General features: G+C 36.9%; 1 protein-coding gene across 1 annotated transcript in view; it reads left to right on the top strand.

The window, feature by feature from the left end:
• Positions 1-6,000, top strand: part of EPHA6 (EPH receptor A6) — a 941,742-nt gene that overhangs the window by 906,025 nt on the left and 29,717 nt on the right. The window lies entirely within an intron of this gene.

Here is a 6,000-nt window from a genome sequence, read left to right as displayed (position 1 = left end):
GGGCAAAAGGATTGTGAGAGCAGAACAAAGGTTTAGCAATAGGGTGGTACACACTTTTATGCCCTTTCACACCCTCATGAAGATCCTCAGCACACATAATGAAAACCTGGAACAAGGGGAAAAAAAATCTTAGATTTTTTAAAAGGTTAGTTTCATATATTTGTTACCTAAAACAATGTTGTTTACCATCAATTTCTGCAGTGCTTATCAGCTTATAAAAAGTGGTTATTAAGAACCAATATTTTAAAAATACTGTGCCAAAAAAAGGTTCTTTTGCTTAGAGTAAGAGTGTTTTTAATCTGGCATCTGTGAATCTTGAGACATTGATACAAAATTGTATGCACATGCACAATCTCATGTGCATGCATGCATGTATGTACATACATGACTGTGTCTACGTGTGTATTTCAAGGATAAACGTTTCACAGCTTACCCAGTATGCATGACCTCAGAAAGAGAATAGAAACACACAGGAAAAGCAAGCAATCCAGACACAATCCTTATCAGGCAGGTCAAGCTGCAGACAGAAGTCTGGCCTGCCAGCATTCAACCATAAATGATGTTATATGATGACAGAATTCTACCTGTGAAATATTAAGATAAATATAAATTTGTCTCCAGTCTTGGAAGGGCACTGGCAGGACAACGGCAGGAGTTTAAGCATGGGACCAAACTCACTGGACCAAGACACACAGATTTTCTTGAACCAGGCAAGACAAGGTCTAAATTACTAGAACTGTTTCAGAGACTGTCCATCAGCAGAATTGACTTTGCACCTCTGACTCCTAAAAGCTGTTGTTTGAGAAGATCATCCCTGAGCCTGGGAATGGTAGGGGTGAGTTCAGTGATTCCACATGAAGGAATTGAGATGCTGATGTGACCTGGAAGCCAAGTGAGTCCAAAAAAAGACAAATTTTTGAATACATAATTAAGGAAACAGATAACATTTACTGAGTGTCCACTGGGTGCTGGCTGCTGAGAGGTGCTTTGTGTATACCATCTCATTTAATCCACTTAATAAATGTTATCTAGAAGTCAAAATATGAGAAGTTTCTCCTTTATACTGTAAATGAATTCATTCCACTCTTAGCCCTCAGTCTTTCTTCAAGTAAAGACAGATATTATCTCCACATTTCAAAAAAGGATAAAACTTTCCAGAGTACCAAAGTTTCCCTAGATTTGTAAATCTCAATGAAGGAGGAATATACATGCCTCTCTGAAAGAGGCTGGTCACGTAATTTTAAAACATATGCACAATATAATACCATTTTGCACTATAAAATAATTTGTTGATTTGGGGAATACAAACTAGGAAGAGATGCGCAAGAGATGGATTTCTCTCTCAAGATCAGTGATTCTCAAGAGTAAGAGGACTATCCCCCTAGTTAGGGTTGTCTGTTATAACTAGTGAATGTGAGATCATGCTGTGACTTTTTGGGACGCCAGAGTGAATTAAGGCAGAAGACCCCAGAATGCTGACCTCTCCATCAAAGCTCCTGAAACAAGACCACCTCTGCCACACATAATCCCACCAACAAGAAATTATAATTTAAAGTCATCCTCCAGTAAGCATATTAATGCCTTCTTTGTCTGACATCAGTAAGACTCCATATAATAAGCTTTCCAAATAACCAATGGTTACCCATTAAGAGTTAAAAAATTAAAAGGAAGAAAAAGTCAGTATCTTGGTTTCAAACCTTTCCAATATACATTACTCATGCTGTTGCCTTCTTAAACAAAATGTTTAAGTTACTTTACCTCTTGCTTACCACTCATGATCACCACTGTAACCATGAATTATCGGCCAGGGATGTAACCTGAAGTGTGCTTGCTTCCTTTTCTGTCTGTCATCAGGCTGTCTGCACATACGGTCTCGGTACCAGCTCATATGGCCTATCTCTTTGCAATTTAATGGGAGCTGAGAAATTCTGGGCAAATGTCAGAACTCATTATAGTTTACTATTTTATGGTCATTAATTCAAATCCCTTCATTTTGCAGTTCTGAAATCTAAGACTCTAGAGATTACGCTTTGCCCAAGGTCACACAATGAACCATAGTAAAGTTGCATCTTACAATTTGTATTTCAGGAAGAAAAACATTGTTTAGTTAAAATTGCTCTTAAGGATTTTTTAAAGTATTCTTCAGTATAATATATACTCATTAAATGAGTACTGTAGAGATAGATTGAGAACATAAGAAAAGTCTACAGACAGATTACTGTCTATTCAAAGCCTTTACCTTCAAGATAACCATCAAATCCAGTAAATGAGAAATGGAGAGAGACATTTTAAGTGTTCTTGCTTCTCTACGAAATTTTTCCATTTGGTTCCAGTATTAAGCCTCTGTATCCTTACTACATTTCAATTGATTGGTCTCTCCTCTGAAGATTAGAGGCTTATGTAGTAATACTCAGATGTTAAATGCACCTATAATGCAACTCCACTTTGGGGATACAGGGCAGACAAAGATATACAAATATACAGTAATCCTTGTTCCCTCACCTGCACTTTTTCAGCTGCAACTGACTACCTACTTGTTAGACAACAATCTCTGAATATGACCTGGAAAACAGAAAAAACACAAAAGGTTTACTAATAAACATTTCAGTACCCCTCCAGTTTACTTATTTTCTGTTTTTCTTTTGTTCCCTAAGTTATTAAGCTTGCTCTGTAAGAGAAGTATTAGTAAATGAGAAGTCATTTGAGTTACATTCAGTCATTTTGATTAGCATCTTTGGTAACTTTTTTCTCTCTCATAAACATATGGTAAAGCAACATGTAATGTTCCAATAAGTGTGATTTCAAATCTAAAGTACTATTTGTTCATTCCTGAAACCTGAAGCAAACATCTGGTGGTTAATGCTTTGAGAAAAAAAGTACCTTAGTGCATTACCTCTGTGTATGATTCAATATCATGGGCAAAAATATGTAGATGAGATCAAGCCATGAAAGTTTAAGTTGATCCATTCGATTAAAAAGGAAAAAGAAAAAACCCAGGTACTTCTGTGTTTCCTCTAACACAAGGAACGGAGACCATGCAGTAGCCTTAAGGGCTTCTTCCTTTCTGCCTCATCTTGCAATTAGATATAAACTGTATCCAGTATACATCCTCCCATTGGAACAAAAGGTGTGACTGCTTTCCTATCCCTATTCCATGTATGCTCAGAATTACTCTAGTTTATGCATACCATTGGGTTCATATTATCATGCATTTTGTTAATTAGAATTCTATTTCCTACATTAAACTTATGTCCAATTTTTTCATGTTTTATTTTAAGATGTATTCCAGTTCATACTTTCCATTTAAAGGCAATAGTTGTTGGCCGAGTGTGATGGCCTATAATCCCAGCACTTTGGGAGGCCAAGGCACGTGGATCACTTAAGGTCAGGAGTTCAACATGGACCATAACCATGCTGGTCAGCCTGGCCAACATGGTGAAACTCTGTCTCTACTAAAAATACAAAAAAATTATCTGGGCATGGTGGCAGGTGCCTGTAATCCCAGCTACTCGGGAGGCTGAGGCAGGAGAATTTCTTGAACCCGGGAGGCAGAGGTTGCTGTGGGCCAAGATCGTGCCATTGCACTCCAGCCTGGGCAACAACAGTAAAACTCCATCTCAAAAATAGATACATAAATAAATAAATAATTTTTAAAAGTCAGCAGTTGAAATAAAATTTTAAATAAAGATGCACTGTGCATTTTGTAATGTTGTTCATTTTAACAAAGTATTTTGGAAAAAAAAAGTTTTTTTATAGTGGTAGAGTATTCGTCTGCTAGGGCTGCCATAACAAAACACCACAGACCGGGTGGCTTAAACAACAGGAATTTATTTCTCACAGTTCTAGAGACTGGAAGTCCGAGATCAAGGTGCTGACAAGCTTGGCTTCTCCGAAGGCCCCACTCTTCGGCTTACAGATGGCTTCTTCTTGAGGATGGCCTCAAATGGCCTTTTCTCTGTGCCGGCATGCCTCTGATAGCTGTTCATCTTCTTATAAGGAAAGGACACAGTCATATTAGATGAGGGCCATACCTTATAAATTTATTTGACCTTGATTACTTCTTTAAAGACCCTATCTCAAAATATAGTTGCAGTGGGGGTTTGGGCTTCAATGTATGAATTTTAGGGGAACAGAATTCAGTACATAACAGGGAGCAATGCCGTTAATCAAATATTCTGTAATATCTTCCCCTTGAAGAAAAAAGTCTTATGAAGGAAAGTGATAAAGTTTTCATTTATATGTGATATCAAATTATTCAAAATATAAATTTATATGTGAATAATTTATATGAAGTATCATTTATAAGCGAATGAGTGAATGAACATAAAATAACCATTGACTTGCTTTTTGACCTATCTTAATAGAACCCACAAAGATTTAGCAAAGGAACAGCCAGACAGGCTAGCAATTCACACTTTTACATATTGTTTTCTGGAACAAAGGAAAAGATCCAGCATGAGAAATGCCAGATGGGACTGCTGCCCTTATATACGTCCTCGAGTCAAATTAACAAATTTGGTCTTTATTTTCCGGAAATGTGGCTTCCATATTGGAAACAAACCTGAATCTTACTCAAATAGTTTCAATATGCAGAGCCACAAGACTGAGGCACTTTAGTCACAAACATACAATAAAACAAGAATACTGTAGTATTGGTGCACAAATATAAGTAGAGGTGTCCTTACCCCCTTGTGAAGACCACACCCGGTTTTTAGAACATGACTTTATGTTCAGTTGCGTCATTTGCAGTGTTCTCATTCCTGAATGTTTTTAGTACTTTGGATTAGGGTAGATAGATTTAGCAAATAAACATAGTGCCCAGTTAAGTTTGAATTGCAGATAAACAATGATTTGGGGTGTTCTTTAAGTATAAACATGTCTCATATAATATTTGGGATGTACTTATACCAAAAAATTCCCATGTGGAACATACTTATAATGAAAATTTATTTGTTATTTATCTGAAATACAAATTTAACCACGAGTCCCTTATTTTATCTGGCTACCCTACTTTGGGTTCAAGAATGAATTTTCTCTCCTTGCAACTCCCTGCCCCCCAACACTCTTAAGCTACTGTCACCAACTTTGTGAATTTAATTTTCCAGTCTTAATTTGGTGCTGCCTTTAACCTTTGCCCCAACACATGAAAACCTCAGGCTTCAGGCTTCCTTCTATTGGGCTGCTTTGATATGTGGTTACAGAATCCCTGTGCTTAAGTATTACACCTTTACATCATATGATAGCATTAGTATACATAAGGTACCTAATAATACTGTGAGAAATTTCTAAACCTTGAAATTTGTAAGCCCTGGGCTCAGTTTGCTGACTTGTAAAATCAGGGAATTGGATTCAAGGTGTTTTCCCCAAGGTTTCTTCTAACAATTCTATGTTACTAGTCTTTGAAATGAGGGTTCCATTAATGCTCTCCTGTGCCTTGTGAAACCTAAATTGTACCCATTTTGGATTAATCCCTTTTTTTCTGAGTAAGTAGTGTTAACTAAATATTACTAAATAAGGAATGTTTAGATCACTCAATTAGTAGTTTCACCTTTAAAGATATTTAACCTAAATTCCTTAAGGACCAGAGAACACACTTTTATTTCTTTCCATCCCTACTTGCACCAGGCTTTGCACACAGTGGGTGATCAGATTATGTGATCATGATCATGGACAATGTTGAAACAATCCCTTTGTGGTGGGCTCTGACAGTCAAAAATAATTTTTGTTATGAACCTAAGCCATCTCCACGGTTTAAGACAGCAATCTGGGAGCTGCTCATTGTTCTCTTCCGCCATCTAGTGGCGCTAGGGCTGCTTTCGTCCCCTCGACTCGCAGTTTGGAGCTGCAGGAATTTTAAAGATTGTAAATCAAATGGATGATTTGTTTTATTCTTGTGATTACAGTAAAAAGGGATTTATAGAGTGTTTCAGGATATAAAATGTAATAAATGTTAATAAAATTTAAGTGTAACACAATGGCAGACTTTAATTCTTGAACCTT

This window comes from Piliocolobus tephrosceles, chromosome 2 (assembly GCF_002776525.5).
Source record: "Piliocolobus tephrosceles isolate RC106 chromosome 2, ASM277652v3, whole genome shotgun sequence".
NCBI lineage: Eukaryota > Metazoa > Chordata > Mammalia > Primates > Cercopithecidae > Piliocolobus > Piliocolobus tephrosceles.
The sequence above is the reverse complement of the archived record's forward strand: the minus strand, read 5'-3'. Positions and strand labels throughout refer to the sequence as shown.